We start from the raw sequence: 18,035 nt of genomic DNA on the forward strand, positions 1-18,035 counted from the left end.
TAGCATCTGACCTATCATCCAAATCAAAGTACAATCCAGAAAAAAACAGGTAACTGATATCTATGGGGAAAAAAATTCCTGTTTTGATTGCAGTGTCTACAGCAGGGGTAGTCAACCTTGGCTCTTTTATGACTCCTGGACTTCAACTCTCAGAATTCTGGGACTTGAAGTCCATGAGTCATAAAAGAGCCAAGGTTGACTACCTCTGGTCTACAGCAATGTTTCTCAAAATTGGCAATTTGAACTTCCCAGGAGTTGAAGTCCACCCATCTTCAAATTGCCAAGGTTGAGAAACACTGGTCTACAGTATTGATATGTTGACCAGCAAAGCATTATATATATATCTGTATATATATTCCTACCTTATCTCATTTACGGTCACCATTCTATCTTTCATTCCTTGTGTGGGCATGCAAAGAGACATGATACCCATGGCATGCTGGCTGGGGAATTCTGGGAGTTGAAGTCCACAAGTCTTAAAGTTGCCAGGTTTGGAGATCCCTGTGTTAGCTGCCACAGCCTGTAGGAGAAAGCAATGGTGCTATGTTCAGATTAGTTGGACACACACACAGAATCAATATTTCAGAGAAAAAGATCTTTCTGCCTGACATGCTAGCTTTCTACTTAAAGTGGGCTAATTGCTCATTTCTCAATATAAATGGCTGGGGCATTCTGGGAGTTGAAGTCCACAAGTCTTAAAACTTGCCGAAGTTGGACAGCCCTGGAATAGACTATGAAGAGCAACTGGAGAGGGGTACAATGGATTCCCCCTCTTACTTATTTCAACTCCCATCCAGCTCCTGAAGACCCCCTTCCAAGGAGGCCCAGGCCACATTTCCAACAATTACCTTTTACTTCCACCCACGCAGGGCAGTTTGTGACCCAGGGTTGTTTACTCCTCGAACACAATGCCCATCTCTTGGAGGGGGGCACCCAGGGCTTCAGATCCCACCCCCACCTGCTGCCCTTGCACAGCAGATTAATCACTAACTCGCTGGGGCACCGACACTTGGGCAATGGGGTCAGGGAGGAACCACACGGTCAAGCACAGCATGCTTGGGGCACGTCCCAAAAGCACATCCTGAGTTTGTACATCGTTGTCCCAAGTGGGGTTTCCTGCTCTTCCAGGAATAAGATCGGGGGCGGGAGGAGGAGGAGGAGGAGGAGGAGGAGGAGGCGGAGGAGGACTGTGGGGTCCTTGGTGCTCCTTGAGCCTGGTTGTTTTCTTGCAGACGTTTCATTGCCCAACTAGGTAACATCATCAGTACTAAAGAAAGTGGATTTGCATTGATGATGTTACTTAACTGCATCATGAAACATCTGCAAAAATACCATCCAGCTCAGGGAACACCAAGGACCCCACAGTCCTCCTCCTCCTCTCTGCAAACCCCCTCCCTCCTCTCACAGATGATGTTACCTAGTTAGGTCATGAAACATCTAGATGAAAACTACCAAGTTCAGAGAGAACCAAGGACCCCCACAATCCTCTTCCTTCTCCTCCTCCCTTCTGGCAGTGATAAGGCTGTCTAGTTGGGTCATAAAACATCTGCAAAAAAATCACCCAAGCTCAGAGAGTACCAAGGACCCCTCATTCCAACCCTGAGCGACAGTCTCCTATAGAATAGACTAGAATAGAATAGAATAGAAAATAGAATAAAAAATAGAATAAGGAATAAAATAGAATAGAATAGAAAATATGGAATAGAATAGAATAGAATAGAATTAGAATTAGAATAGAATTAGAATAGAATAGATGATAATGACGATGATGATGATAATAATAATATATAATAATAAATAATGGTGGTGGTGATGATGATGATGATGAATGGAAGGGAATGGAATGGAATAGAATAGAATAGAATAGAATAGAATAGAATAGAATAGAATAGAATAGAATAGAATAGAATAGAAAATATGTAATGGAATGGAATAGAATAGAATAGAATAGAATAGAATAGAATAGAATAGAATAGAATAGAAGGGACCTTGGAGGTCTTCTAGTCCAACCCCCCGCCCTCAAGCAGAAGAACCCTATACCATCTCAGATAAGCGACTGTCTATTTGCCTCTTTCCTGCCTAACGCGTTATTTTATCCGAGGGGAGTTTTCTCATAGCTCACGAAGACAATATTAACGCTATACAATTTAACCCGATGAGTTTTTAAGGCGGAAAAGAAGCGTTCAGGTGCCCCCGACTTTCGCACCTTCCCTCCTGCCACCTCCGCCTTCCCCAGCCTGGCGCCCACCCGAAGGGAGGTGGGAGAACCGCTCCCTTCCTCCCTTCCCGGACCCGGCCGCCGGCCTGAGGATGCGTCAGGGCCGGCGACGGGAGCTGCAGCCCAGCGTCCCGTTCGCGGGGCAGCCGGCCGCGAAGGCTGCTCTCGCAGGGGCGGATCGGCCGCTGCCCGCGGGGTGCCAGCCAGCCAGCCCGCGGTGCGGTTTCTGCCGTCTCGGGCGCCGGCCTGAATGGAGGCAGTGTGCGCGGATCCGCCGGCTGGCCGGACGCAGCGCGATTCCGCACATTCCTGGAAAAAACAACACCCCGGCCGGGAGGGAAAAAGGGGCCTCTGTGCCTGGGGAGGGCGGGGGGGGGCGGTGGCCGACGCCCTCCGCCCCGTCGGACGGAGAAAGACCAGAGGACGCCCGAGCCGGAGTCTCTCCCCCCCCCCCCCGGGCTTCCTGGCTCGCTAGGCAGAAATCAGCCAGGTCAAGACATACGGCAGCCCCCCCCCCCCCCAAGGACGCATCAGATGTTACAAAAATCTGTTTTTTTACCTCTTGATAAGCTGGACTACAGCACCCCGCATCCCCAGCCAGCCCTCTTCCTCAGTTGGCCCCACAATCCAAATGCTTCAGGGGTCTGGGTCTCACACCGACCCTGTTAAGTAGGCCCATTCAGACCCCCACCCACAGATGGGAAGCGGGGTGGGGCCAGGTCCCCTGATCTCAGCCCATTGCAATCCAGGCCATCCCAAGGTGATATTTATACCCCGACCTTGCCCTCAGCATCCAACGGCTTCCAAATGGCTTCATTGTACTCAGGCAGGCCTGTCCGGGGAGGGCTGGGTTCCAATCCTCCCCCCAGTTGTAAGTTGGGGCAACCGTCTTGCTGCCAAGTCCACTTCCTAGGCTGCAAGGTCCTAAGGTAGCTGACCCTCCCCCCCCAAATCTTTGCAGAAAGCTGTGTCCCGAAGGCCTTTCCCGACCAGATGCCTTTCACGTCTGGAGGGGCTACACCTCCCCTCATCCCCAGCCAAGCCTGCCAAGATGAAGGCAAGCCTGATGCAACACTTAAAGGAACCCAGAGGGGTCCATGCCTTAAAAAGAGGCAAATCGCCTCTTGTGACTTTGACGTGTAAAGCAGGATGGTGCAAAGCATCCCTGCAATGCCCACCCATCTCTCTGTGACCTCCAGTTGCCCGCAATGGAAACTTTCCCAAGTGAGAGGAGAGGTAACCATCTCCTCCTCCTCCTCCTCCTCCTCCTCCTCCTCCTCCTCCTCCTCCTCCTCCTCCTCCTCCTCTTTTCCGTTTGACCATCTCTCTCCTTTCCTTTGCCGGGCTGTTTTTAAGAGTTTCCAGGCCAAGGAGCCTTAGCATAAAACACTGACCAGAAAGAGGTCTTTCTTCAGAGAGCTGGATGGGCAAAGCCTCATTCCAGCAACACCTTCTTACTGAAAACACCGCAGACTGGCTGGAGAGCAAGAAGGTCAGCCCTCTGCAGCTTCTCTGTGCCACCTTCGCCAGGGAGGGAAAAACAAAAAGGCCGGGGCCCTGAGTTCTTCAGCAGATAGGCCTACTTCCAGCTGTGGCTGTCCTGTAAGAGAGGCTGCCACCACCACGCTACCAGACAGACAGCCAGTTTGTTGTAGCGGTGAAGGGGCCGGCCTAGAAACCAGGAGCTGGTGAGTTCTAGTCCCATGTTAGGCATGAAAGCCAGCTGGGTGATTCTGGGCCAATCTCTAGGAGCCTATGAGTTCTAGTCCTGCCTTAGGCAGGAAACCCATTTGGACCAGTCACTAGGAGACGGTGAGTTCTAGTCCTGCCTTAAGCATAAAACCCAACTGGGTGAGTGCACCTATCACCAGGAGACGGTGAGTTCTAGTCCTGCCCTAGGCAGGAGAGCCAAACTGGGTGACTTTGGGCCAGTCATTCTCTCTCAGCCCAACTCACCTGTCAGTGTTGTTGTTGTTGTTGTGGGGAAACTAGGAGGCACATTAGGAACGCTCACTGCCTTGAGTTTTGTAATAGTAAAGGCAGGATTAAAAAAAATAATAAATAAAAATAAATCTATGGGCTGACCTTGTTGAGGATAACAAGCCTTATTTTGAGGCTGGATTCTACTCTGCTCCGGTTTCCCTAGGCCAGGGGTGGAGAACCTTGGCTCTTTTATGACTTGTGGACTTCAGTACCCAGAATTCCTGAACCATCCCTGGCTGACTCAGGAATTCTGGGAGTTGAAGTCCACAAGTCATAAAAGAGCCAAGGTTCCCCACCCCTGCCCTAGGCCACTGTCCAGCATCGCATTGAGCACCTGCAACTAGGATGGCTTTCTGGGAGTTGCCAACTCTCTCTCTCTGCCTGTGTCCAGAATGAACCAGGGAGAAGAAGGCGCATGCAGGCACCACCACTTCCTGGTTGCTTCTCTTGCAGCGTGATAAAGGCAAGGTGTGGCTGCAGAGGCCTCAAACGAACAGGATATTGTTTCCTGGTTTGGGATTTACCGTTCTGAGTTGTAAAAACCAACCGGGGATGCCCGTTCTCTGAGCTGGCTTGGTAAGATGCCAACGGGCCAGCTCCACCTTAGCCAAAAGGAAGCCAGAAGCTGGTTCAAAAAGGGTCCAGGCCCACCAGAATATCCCAGGCTGAATTGGGCCTCGTTCATCTGGAACCGTTTCCCACCTGCCTGAGTCACCCAAATGGATGCTCGAGCATTTGCATTGCAGAACAAAACCACACCAAACCACAGCAGGTTGATGACCACGAAGTATGCATGGAAGACAAACTTGCTTTTGTTTGACATGAAGTTAAATTGAACACTCTTCCTCCCCGGAGCCAAGAAACTGGGAAAGGGGGAGGAGGGAGGCGATAATTAAGACGCTTCTTCCAAACCCAGTCAAGAGGAAGTGCAGTTTTATAAAGCAGCTTTTAAAATGAAAGGGACCCCAGTACTGGGCAAAGGTGGCGTTGCTACCTATGGAAGTGACCAAATATGGAAATGTGACCAGTCCAGAGAATGAGTGGTCGAGGCAGCCTTGAAACACCTGGACTACGATCCCATAAACACCATGTTCGATAAGGGGGGATAAAATGTTAGCAAACCTCAGTATACTGATAGAGAATATTTGTAGCTTAGTGGTTTTCTTGCAGATGTTTCATGACCCAGCTAGTTAACATCATCAATGCTAGAAGGGAAGGGGATTATGGAGTGGTGGTGGTGGTGGTGGTGGTGGTGGTGGTGGTGGTGGAGGAGGAGGAGGAGGAGGAGGAGGAGGAGGAGGAGGAGGAGGAGGAGGAGGAGGAGGAGGAGGAGGACAACTGTGGGGTTTTTGGTGCTCTCTGAGCATGGTAGTTTTCTTGTAGACGTTTCATTACCCAGCTAGGTAACATCATCAGTGCTAGAAGGGAGGGGGGTTTAACCTAGCACTGATGATGTAATCTAGCTTTGGAATGAAACATTTGCAAGGAAACAACCAGGCTCAGAAAGCACTAAGGTCCTCTCAAACCTCAGCATGTTAAGGGATCCAAGCAGCCATACATTAAGTGATACTAGAAAAAGAACTCTCTGCAGTCCTTCCAAGCCAGAGTTTACAGCACTCTGCCTTTGCACCAGCTGTATGACCTTCAGGTGGTGTGCCTGATGGAGCCTAGAAAGTATGGACAATTCCACTTGTAGCAACAAGCACAGCAGTAGTAACTGGTCCTCTCAGATTGCTCTCAGGAGCAAGGCTATTAAGAAGGAAGTTCCTTTTATTTTTGTTCTGCCTGTGTCATTACAATGCATGGATCCAACAGCTCCGGAAGCATCCCTTGAACTAGCAAAAATTTCATTTCGGTTTAAAAACATTTTCATTCAGACGAGAGAAAGGACTCTGTCCTGTTTGGGGCCCAGGTGAGTGTTTCTTCAATATCCTTTTTCAAGGGGGTCAGGCTAGACGGAAAAGAAGAAAGAACAGCCACCTGGATTCTTAAGAAGTGCTAAATTTATCTGCCAGAGCCCACAACCTGGCGTCACCCTCTGTTCTCATTCCAAATGAAAAGCACTTCAGTCCATCTTATTTTTTTTCCCCTTCCTTCTTCCCATGGACCCTTGTGAGAAAGCTCTGGTTATGCTAAGGCCTGGGGTGTGCTGCCTGGGGTAGACCACAATGGCCAGATGGAAGCTCTAAATAAGATCCTGCAATCAGCTCTGGGCTTGGCACACGTAGTCCAGGGGAAAACAGGCAACGTGAGGAGGGAGGAAAAAGACAGAGAGAGAGAGAGGGAGAGAAAGAAAGAGAGAGAGGGAAGGAAGGAGGGAGAGAGAGAGAGAGAGGGAGAGAGAGAGAGAGAGAGAGAGAGAGAGAGAGAGAGAGAGAGAGAGAGAGAGAGAGAGAAAGCAGGCTGAGGAAGGAAAATAAGAACGGGTGGAACTCGGCATGGGTGGAAAAGTACAGGGAGCCAAAGCATGGTAGGCAGCACTTGCAGGCAAGAGTTTATTTTATTTATTTATTTATTTGTACCCCGCCATTATTATTCTTACAAACAACAAACATATTCAACACACATTCCTCCTTTTCTTTTCCCCACAACAACCCCATGAAGTAGCCTGGGCTGAGAGAAGGTGGCCCAAAGTCACCCAGCCGGCTTTCCTGACCAAGGCGGGACTATAACTCCCCATCTCCTGGTAATTGGCCCAAAGTAACCCAGCTGGCTTTGGTGTCGATGGTGGGTCTAGAACTCCCATCTCCTGGTGATTGGCCCAAAGTAACTCAGCCGGCTTTTGTACCTAAGGTGGGACTATAACTCCCCATCTCCTGGTGATTGGCCCAAAGTAACTCAGCCGGCTTTTGTACCTAAGGTGGGACTAGTACTCCCCATCTCCTGGTGATTGGCCCCATCGTCAGCCAACCAGCTTTTCTGCTTAAGATGGGACTTCAACTCTCAGTCTCCCGTTTTCTAGCCAGGGGCCTTAACCCACTAAACCCACCTGGTCTCCTAGTGTGTGAGGAAGCCTGGAGGCAGAGGTTCGACCAGATTTTGGAGAGTGCTTATCTCCATTGAGTGGTTTGCAATGTTGTGTCTTCAACTGCTTGATGGAAAACCAACTTCTAAATTAGGGTTTCCAACCTTGGCCACTTTGAGACGGGTGGACTTCAACTCCCAGAATTCCCCAGCCAGCCATGCTGGCTGGGGAATTCTGGGAGTTGAAGTCCACCCGTCTCAAAGTGGCCAAGGTTGGGAAAGCCCGCCCTACATCAATCAACAAGACAGCAAATGGTAGCCTTTCCGTGTGAGAATTGGCTGCCCTAGCATCCTCACCTGAGATGTATTTGCAGGTGAACTTACCTCCCGGACCAGCTTCCCCCTGGCTGAGGATCCCACGCATCCACCCACTCTCCACCAGGATGCCCCACATCCTGATCCACACCCATGGGTGATCCACACCCATCAGGCTTTTGTTGAGGCTGGCAGGTGGAGGTGGCAACGGATGCCGTTCCTCTCCAGCTCTTTGCTCCATACAATTCGATCTGTTTGCTTTGCCATGGCGAGTCCTTCCCATTTGTGCATTACGAGGGCAAACAAGCCAGAGAATCGCCTTGGCCCGCTGGATGCGCCCCTCTGGCTGGGGGAGGAGGAGGTGTGTTGGGGCTCTAAGGAAGCAGGTGGGCTTTGCTCAGAGGGCAGAGGCAGCCAAGACCATATCCTCCGTGTTGGCCTCAGGAGGTCAAGAAATGGACCTTTGGGAGGCTTGAAACAGAGGTTGGCAAAAGATAATGTAAAAATAAGAAAGGGGGGGTTGATCTGAACTGAATCCTCGTCCTCCACCACCCTTCTGTCATTGATGTTACCTAGTTGGGTCATAAAACATCTGCAAGGAAACCATCAAGCTCAGGGAACTCCAAGCATCTCAGCAATTGTCCTCCTCCTCTTCCTCTTCCTCCTCCTCCCCCCCCCAAATCCCCTCCCTTCTAGCACTGATGATGTTACCTAGTTAGGTAATGAAACATCTGCAAGGAAATCATCTAGCTCAAGACCCCAAAGTCATCACTGTCCTCCCCCCCCTCCTCTCCACAAACCCACTCCCCTCCAGCAGTGATGATGTTACCTAGTTGGATAATGAAATGTCTGCAAGCAAACAACCAAACTCATGGAGCATCAAGGTCCCCCCTGGGCTACAAATATTCTCTTCTATTGGTGCTCTCTTTAAAAAAAAACAACTGATTTTGAGGGCATGGGTCTTTTTGCCAAATAATTATTTGGAGAATTCTTTTTCTCCCCCCAAATTGGGGAGTTCCTGACAGTGTGACATCTTCTGGCCATGTGATAGCCACAAGACACACTGGTGAAATTTAGGAGCCGAAATTTGAATCTTGGAAAAGCAGCAGGTTGCACAAGAAAGGCTAAATTCAGAACTTAATTAGAGTGTAAGTCAACCCAGAAGACCAGGTTGACTAACAACACATAGCCTACTTCTTTGAGGCAAAAACATTGGAAACCACGTTTTAGGAATTTAGGCACTACGTGAGCCCAACTATTGAGGACCTGTTCAACAATCGGGGTGAAGCAAATCTCAGCTTAATATAAATATCGACCTTTCTCTTTAGCCCAAGATTTTTTTAAAAAAGGAGGAACTCCTTAAAGAACGGGAATATGAAAGGAAGATACCCTATGGCTAGGTATGTTTCTATGAAATACGCTTCCCCACTTGTGTGCAAATGCTGCTCTAGGTGGAATGTGGGAGAGGATTATGGTATTTGCAGCAACAGTGGCTGCAGGCTTTCTGGCAATGCTTTGGGTATTGCAATAATCTTTCTTTGAGGATCGAATGTTGCTAGTGGGACAGGGTAGAGGGGGGGGGTTGGTGGAAGCAGAGCCCCTCGTATGCCGTTGCTAATTCTCTGCTTTTATTTTAATGTATTTGTTTACTGGTATCCCACCTTTATGATTTTACGAGGAACTCAAGGCGGCCAACGAATTCCACACACCCTCCTCCTCCTCTTTTCTCCACCATAAGAACCCTGTGAGGTGACTTGGGCTTAAACCCGGCTTTCATGACTAAGGCAGGACTAGAACCCCCCGTCTCCTGGTGATTGGCCCAAAGTCACCCAGCTTGCTTTCATGGCTAAGGCAGGACTAGAACTCTCCATCTCCCACTTTCTAGCCTGGCGCCTCCCCAGCATTTCCTTTCCAAAGAAAGGCAGGCAGGCAGGCACAGCTTGACAGCAGCTTTGGATGGATCACTGGAGTCTCCTCAGGGGCTTGAGAGAGTTGACGTCCACCCAAAGAGGGCTTCGTGAGCTCCCAAATCAGGCCTTTTAAAAAGAGACATTCTTGACATATATGCATGTCCGGCCTGGCCTTATTGGAGACTCCCGGAGCCCAGAAGGCACCGGGTGATGTCAGCCAACTTTTGGCTCCTCAGCCCGGGGGGGGGGGGTTGGGGAGGAGGAAGAGGCTGAGAGCGGCCACGCAGGATCAGGTGACTTTGCCACGGACTCCAGCAATGGGCTGGGGGTGGATGTGGAATACCTGCTGGCCCTTATAAATAGCTGGCAGGAGGGCACAGTGCCCGGCGCTTTCCCTGGCTCCTGGCGTGCCCAGCCTGAGACTACAAAGGCCCCTTTCATGCTCCTCTGCAGGGGCGGTGGCTATTGGCGCACTCGCCAGAGACCGGCCCCGGCTGCCTCCGTTACTTTCAGGGCGGATGGGATGGAGGCTCCGGTTCACTGCATTCCCTTCGGCCAGCCCAGGCCTTGCCCCGTCGCCCTGGGCTTCATCAGAACGGAACGGTTCAATTAAGCAAGCTCAATAGAGGATGTAAATCTGAAAGGGCCGATTCAGAAAACCAGGAAGACCGTTGGGCCCCCACAGATAAAACAGGAACCCAAAGAAACCTCAGCTAAGCACCTGTGAAAATCCATCCATCCTTCCTTCTTTCCTTCCTTCCTTCCTCCCCCCTCCTCCTTTCCTTCTCCTTCCTTCTTTTCCTCCCTCCCTCTTTCCTGCCTTATCATTAGAGATACTGACAACAAATTCCCAAGATAAAAATGGGAATGATTTAATCATGTGATTAAAACAACAACTTACACCCAAAAAGGAAATAAGAGCGGGAAAGAAATAAAGCTCCAGGCAATTGTTTAAAACTTAAAAGAGAGGGGAGAGGTATTCAGCTACATAAATGAAGAAAAGCACAAATCTTTCAGAAAGAGTCTAATCAATTAGAGGGAAGTGTTTGATTTTCTGCATCTGTGAAAAGGCAGTAAAGTTGATCACTGATAAGGGGAAAAAAACAATCTTCCTTGCTTATAATAAATTAACCTATATATATATATATTTAACCTTTTTAATCGCATATATATATATATATATATATATATATATATATATATATATATACACAAAACAGCAATTTATTTAATTTACTACTGGACAGAGTAGTAAAAACAGAGGTGTCACAAAGAGTGTAATTTCTGTCTCACACACACATACACATGCAATACTACTACTAATGATAATGGCCATGGCAATACCTGAACACAGCAGAACAGAAGAGAAAGAACTGGAGAAAATAACAAAATACAAAGATCTGCAAATAGAAATAGAACGACTGTGGCAAAGGCAAGCAAGGATAGTACCAATAGTAATAGGTGCCTGGGATCCAAACAGCTGGAGCACCACTTGGACACTATCAGCATTGACAAATTCTCCATCAGTCAATTGCAAAAGGCAGCTTTGCTCAAAACAGCCTACAACCTGGGCCAATACCTCTAACACAGTGGTTCTCAACCTGTGGGTCGGGACCCCATTTGGGGTCGAACGACCATTTCACGGGGGTCGCCAAACAACACAGTCCGCCATTTTTTCCCCTTTTCTTTGGCCACGCCCCTGGCACCCAGTGATGTATAAGTGGTTGGGGGTCACCACAACATGGGGAACTGTATTATGGGGTCAAGGCATTAGAAAGGTTGAGAACCACTGCTCTAACACTATCAATACCAGAACCTGTTGGGGTCCTTTATGGAGCAGGGAAACCAGAGCTTGGGGGCAGGTCAGGAGAGGGGAGAGCACACACTTGTTTATTTTATTTTATTTATGTATTTTATTTCATTTATTTTATTTATGCTTTTTTATTTTTTTGTTTTTATTTGAGAGCCAGTTTGATCTAGTGGTCAAGGCACTAGGCTAGAAACCAGGTGACCAGGAGTTCAAGTCCAGCCTTAGCCATGAAAGCCCACTGGGTGACATTGGGCTAATCACCAGGAGATGGTGAGTTCTAGTCCTGTCTTAAGCACAAGGGCCAACTGCGTGCCTTTTGGCCAGTTCCTCCCTCTCAACCCAACCCACCTCACAGGATTGTTGTTGTGGCGGAAATAGGAGGGAGGAGGAGTATTAAATATGTTTACCACCTTAAGTGGTTTATACAAATAATCAAGGCGGGATACAAATTAAATCAATGAATACATTTCTTTTTTCAAATTTCTGAACTGCTCATCTCTCTCAAAGAGGAACTTTGGGTGATGTACAATCAAACATTAAAATACAAAAAATATATATATAAAAAATAAATGTTTAGCCAGTTTTAGGAACAGCAAGGTGTCCATTAGTAACTGGTGGGCGAAGAGGAAGCGACCAACCTTCCCTGCCCTCTAATTATAAGAGGCTGTTTCTTCCACCCGCCCCTCCCTGAGTCAGTCTCCCAGACCTCAGCTTCAGAAATGGTCCCCCTCTGGCACCAAAAAGTGACAGCATGGAAGAGGTAAGCTCTGAAGAAGCTTCTGGGATGAGAAGCGAAATGTTTTCAAAGGGGGGGGAAAAAACCCCAAGAAAATCCTGCTGGCGTTTGGAAAATGCACCTTTGGGACAAGCAGCTGGTTTTCCTCTCTGCCTCCACCCTGCTTCACATCCTCACTAGAGTTCCCTGAAAACATCCGTCTCCTGGCCCTGGTTGCTGGGAATGGTTTTATATAGATCCATACAGTCTTAAATCGACACAGCCAGCCTGTTGAGCCTCGGAGAACAGGCGAGGAGCGGGGAGGGTGAGAGGAGGTTGTGTGTGTGGGGGGGGGAAGGTGACGACACCAAACACTCGGGCCTTTGTATCTGGCTAGGTAGGCTGGATGCGAAGACCTCAGCTTCCTTCCAGCCAGCAATAATGATGCGCCTGTGCAGGCTGCCAGCTTCCTTCCCGAGCTGCAGGACTGGAGGACAAATCAGGCGTGCGTGCGTGCGTGCGCCGTGTGTAGAAACAGATATGGGCTTGGAGGATGGGGGGGGGGAGGAGAAAGAGGCCAGAGATGATGTGGGAGAAGGTGGATTCTCAGAAGCCACGGAGGGAAAATAATAAGACTCGGAGCACCTAGTCCTTTTTCCCTCCTCGGCTCTACTCTACCCGAAGGGGCAGTGCCAGCCAAGCAGCCTCCAGGTCCTTCTGCGGCTCTCTTCTATGAAAGGGTTGGACTACAGCTCCCATCCTCCCGGGAATGGGAGCCCTAGGCCAAAACACATGGATAGACCATGTTAGGGAACAGACTGAGGTTGTTTGAAAGGTAGTATCTGTATCCATAGAGGAGTTTATTTATAGCTCAGGGTGGACATGAAGGGTCCTGGGTGCTCTCTGAGCTGGGTGGTTTCCTTGCAGACATTTCATCACCCAGCTAGGTAACATCATCAGTGCTAGATGGGAGTGGGGTTTGGGAGGAGGAGGAGGAGGAGGAGGAGGAGGAGAACTGTGAGGTCTTGGGTGCTCTCTCAGCTTGGTAGTTTCCTTGCATACATCTCATGACCCAACTATGTAACATGATCAGTGCTAGGAGGGAGTGGAGTTTATGGAAAGGAGGAGGGGAGGTGGTCTTGGTGCTCTCTGAGCTCGGTGGTTTTCTTGCAGACGTGTCGTTACCAAACTAGGTAGTGCACTGATGATGTTACCTAGGATGTCTCTTAGTGACCTCCTGGACACACCCATGAAGCCCTCGGGGCCACAATGGGCTCACCAGTGCCTGCATCTGGGATGACTGTTCAGCGACAGCAACCGCGGAGACCCCCATCAGTGTCCTACCCAGATCAACCGGCTCTTAGGATCAGCCAAGGCCATTGCTACTTTGCCTCCTGCTGCCCAGGCGGTTGGTCAGAATTGGAACCCGCGGCTGAGGCTCGCCAAACCAGGACAGCAGGATTCTGAGAGACGGAACCGAGAGGGCGCCAAGCTGCCTTCCTAAGGGCGGAATGAAGAGGTTGGCATCAACCAACGGGTGCCACCCAAGCCCGGAGCACCCAGGAACGCCCTCTTGGCGCTGGCCAGGGAGGCCGCAAAGCTATCCCCGAGGTTAATGGTTAATGGGCTGCCAGCAGGCCCGTCCCCATTTGATGGATTACTTTTGCCCTTGGGTGGCTGTGGGGCTGAGGGGAGAGGCCCGGCTGCTTCATCTGGAGGGGGAAGAGGTGATTGGGCGGCCCTCTATCTTGAGCACACAAGCCCTGTTTGCCAGGAGGGATTACCTGAGGGCTATTTTACTCTCCCCCTTCCAGGTCTAAGCCGGGAGGGGTGCAGAAGAGCTCTTAAAGGGACAGGGGTGAACTAGGAGCTTTCCAGAGAAGGCGTCTCTCGCCTCCAGTTAGGGGTTCCTGCAAAGCTGCGGCCTCAAAGAACAGAATAACGGAAGGGACCTTGGAGGTCGTCTAGTCCAACTCCATGCCCAAGCAGGGGACCATATACCATGTCAGACAAATAGCTGTCCCAATCTTTTCTTCGAAACCTCCATTGATGGAGGATCCACAATTTCTAGAGGCAAGTTCTTCTAATAATTGGTCAGAAAATTTCTTCTTAATTCAAGGACCCGCATCATTGGCATTTGTTTTCTCCCCAAAAGTGCGCAACTGGAGCTGTTTCATATTTTTCCCAGGTTGCGGCGAGTCGGGGAGGAGGCAAAATGGGGTTCGTTTCAATGGCTAAGAATGGAAACAGCTTGAACCAGGCTCTCTTTTCTGAGCTGCAGAATCCGAAATCTCTTTTTTCTCACCCCTTTTACGATTCTGGTTTTTTTTTTTAAATCACGTATGTTTGTTCCTTTGGGGAAAGAAACCAAAACAACCCAACAAAACTGGGGAGATTGGTTTGAAAAGGCAAAAACACTCAGGAGGGACTCAGGGATCTTTTTTGTTTTGTTTTGTTTTGTTTTAAATCATGGCAGGGGAATTCTGGGAGTTGAAGTCGACATCTTCAAGCTGTCAATGTTGAGAAACACTGCCTTAAAATGTTCCAGAAGGGAGGATTTTTCTACGGCAGCCTGATGTTTTGGAATATCATTCCCCCATCCAAAGGTTTGCTAGCCACTTCAGGGGTCAAACAAGTCAAGATGGTAGCCATGATGATGCCCCCCAACTTCTGTCTCTTTCTTACGTGTGCAACGTCATGTTGACTTTTGACCATAATCTCCAGTCGCTCAGGGCCCCTTATGACTGACATTTTAGAAGCGAGGGAATAATTTTTACTCTGTATTGGAGGGCTACGTCACTATATTTACCTTAGAGGATGTTTGTATATTCTTATGTTCCACCTGATGATAGGGCAACTTAAAAGTGCTAATAAACAAACAAGACATATATAAATAATTGAATTCTTGGGAAAAGTCACAGCTGGTTCCCAGGAATCTAATCTGACAGCCCAGAGAATCCTAACCCTAAAGCTGATATTTTCATAATCCTAATAAAAAGGAAAGGACAAATACCAGATTTTGTTTTTCGCACTACCAGGACTGGGAAATAACCCCCAGCATCCCTAGTTAAAGTGTGGACAAGGATCAGATAGCTTCTCAGTTTTAATAATTCCTTTACCATGATAAAATGCTCTGAATCAAACCCCAGTGAGTAATCCTCTTGGCCAGGACTGGATATGTGGGGGGAATCCAGACTGGTCAAGGAGGTGGGGGGGGGTAGTAGGAGAAATTGCAGCACTGCAGCTTGCAAAAAAAATATGAGCGATGATTCAAATGTGTGACAGAAGGAAAACTGTGGAAAAATCAATTAAATAAGAGAGACAGTCGCATGTCTGGAACCAAATGTGCTTTGTTCTGCTAGGACTGCTTAAAACCATATTGGGAACACATGATTGACTTGACCATGGTTACTTTCTGTGGTTTGACTATGGCTGAAGATAACTAACAAGCAAGTACCGAAGCATGTTCACCCTAAACATGTCACTAGAAGACAAAATCACAAAACTGCGTCTCGCTTACTTTGGCCATATCATGCGGGGAAAAACACTGGAGAAAGCAATTATGTTTGGAAGAGTTAGTGGTAAAAGGAAACCAGACTGTCAAAAAAACACAGTGGCTGGACACTATCAAAGCTGACACTAGCCGGAGCATAGAACAACTCAAAGAAGCAGTGCAAGATCAGAAGAGATGGAGAGACCGGGCCCATAGAATCGCCAAGAGTCGGACGCGACTCAATGGACCAGATTATCATCATGGTTGATTCCATCAGCCACTGCTGAGTAGATTCGCACAGCCCGGTAAAACCCAAGCCATGATCTGCAAAACACAAGGGCTGGGTTTCCACAGGTTAAGGTGCACGTGCACAAACATCCTTATGGCCCTGGCTGTTGATTCTACCAGTTGGCAAAACCTGGATCATTTCTGCATGAAAGCCGTCCTTTGCCTTCTGCAGGACAGTTATAAGTAAGTCAAAGGCAACACCGGCCAAGGAGAGGACAGATCAACATTGTGTTTGATCCCTTTGCCCATGGCTCGCTGGGGAATTCTGGGAGTTGAAGTCCACAAGTCTTAAGGCTGCCAAGCTTGGACCCCCTGGTATAAACACTGCAAGGACTGTTTTCCATTTGCTTTCGAACTTCCAGAGGACCCTGGATTGGGGGAAACCCTCGCTTTGTTGAAGACTCTCCTCACTTACTGTGGCCCCCGTGCAACTGGTTGAAGGAGACAAAGCGGACGTCAATTCAGGTTCAAAGGGATGATACTCTACTTTCGTGCTTGGGGAAAAAAATAGGAAATTTGCATCTCGGCCTTCCAGCCCAGATTTCACAGCTAGTTGTTTGTGTGTGTGTGTGTGTGTGTGTGTGTGTGTGTGTGTGTGTGTTTTTCTCAAACACCTGGCAGGATAGCCTTGCTGCAAAAGAAGGGCTGGCTCAACCTTTTCCCCACATTTAGTTTGCATCTATTTTTTCATATCCATTTCGAAAAAGATTATTCTCCGGGATGTGTGACGTGTGCTCTGAAATAAAAATGCATCCCTGGTGAGTGCTGTGGGTGAAACACACCGTGCAAAACACACCGCCTAGATGCCAAAGCCCATTAAACTGTCTGGAACTGATTCCCGAGTCCAACGGGCATCAGAATCGTCCTGATTCATCGCCTTTGGGGTTCTCTTTCAACAACCCTCCGGTTCCCTTTTCAAAACATATGGAAGATGGGCTGGAAAAGGTTAAGCGACAGCTAGGCGACATGTTATCTACAGGGTGGGTCCCTTCCAGCTCTGCTACTACCACCACCACCGTCTGTTTCCTTATCTCTTGGCGTCCTTGGCCCACACCTGTCACCGTGGGGCTGCCCTGTTGATGATTAACCAGGACTTCCTGTTTGCTGCTGAAAAATGGCAGAATGGCCTGGTTTGCTGGCGCAGGGGGAGATGATCAAGAGACACTGGAGAAAGAGGGGGGGGGGATATGATCTTGCAAGCTTGTTAAGCATCCTGAGAGCTGAAAGTTACCTGGGTCTATCTCAGGAATTGCACAGGCCTGGGGGGAAAAGATGAGGCAGGTGCTTGTTGCATTGAAAGACTGGATACATATCATATTTTCATCATATTTACACAGGTAATCCCTGACTTACAATCTCAACTGAGCCCAAAATTGCTGTTGCTAAGCAAGACACTTGTTAAGGTTGACCCCATTTTTATGACCTTTCTTGCCACAGTTGTTAAGTGCATCAGTGCAGTTGTTAAGTTAGCCACACGGTTGTTAAATGAGCTGCCTGTGCTTGTCAGAAGGTCACAAAGGGTGATCACCTGAACCCGGGACACGGCGACCGTCATAAATAGATGCCGATTGCCAAGCGTCTGAATTTTGATCATGGGACTATGGGGATGCTGCAAAAGTCGTAACTGTAAAAAATGGTCATAAATCACTTTTTTCAGTGCTGTTGTAACTTCCAACAGTCACTAAACAAATGGTTGTAAATCAAGGACTACATGTATAACGTTAAGTTACAAATAGGTTTTTTTATATCATACTGCCTTGTTTTTTTTTATTGTATACTGCCCAGAATCACCTTTTGAGAGACAAGCAGCTACATAAATGTGATGGATATATAGGTGACTATGATGAACAATCCTAGCAAGTAAACCATCCTTTCACTTTGCAGCTGGAGCCCCAGATTTGCAAAGGCAGGTTCTAAAGCAGTGAGATCAACAATCAATGCAAGATAACTCCAGGTCATCACCAGAATGTGACTAGGAAAAGGAGAGAATCGGGTTCAAGACCCTCACTCAAGGCAGGTACCAATCATAGTCTCTCAGCCTACTTACCTCATGAGAGGAGCACGGGATGTTGTGTCTTGACCTGCCAGAGAAAAGATGAGAAGTAAATATAAGAGTAAAGAAAATAAATCAAACAGAAATATTTGTTTTTACAGCTGGGAAGAGGGACACTGGCTGGGTTTTTAATCTTTCAGGAAGCCACAACAGTTTATTCTCTTCATGCATTGTTTGCAGGGCACGGGTATCCAACCTTGTTCACTTTGAGACTTGTGGACTTCAACTCCCAGAATTCCCCAGCCAGCATAGCTTTGGGACATAGCTGACTAGGGAATTCTGGGAA

The 18,035-nt window shown here is 48.4% G+C and overlaps 1 protein-coding gene across 1 annotated transcript in view; it reads right to left on the reverse strand.

Annotated features, from left to right (window-relative positions):
• The window catches only part of NOVA2 (NOVA alternative splicing regulator 2), a 69,983-nt gene extending 68,909 nt beyond the window's left edge, over nucleotides 1–1,074 (reverse strand). The window contains exon 1 of the mRNA XM_039325052.1: nucleotides 363–1,074. The gene's annotated coding sequence lies outside the window, so the exon portion shown is untranslated. The remainder of the gene's footprint in view (nucleotides 1–362) is intronic.
• Between the last annotated feature and the right edge of the window lie 16,961 nt (nucleotides 1,075–18,035).

This window comes from Crotalus tigris, unplaced genomic scaffold (assembly GCF_016545835.1).
Source record: "Crotalus tigris isolate CLP2741 ecotype Arizona unplaced genomic scaffold, ASM1654583v1 scf7180000024316.1084291, whole genome shotgun sequence".
In the NCBI taxonomy this organism is placed as follows: domain Eukaryota; kingdom Metazoa; phylum Chordata; class Lepidosauria; order Squamata; family Viperidae; genus Crotalus; species Crotalus tigris.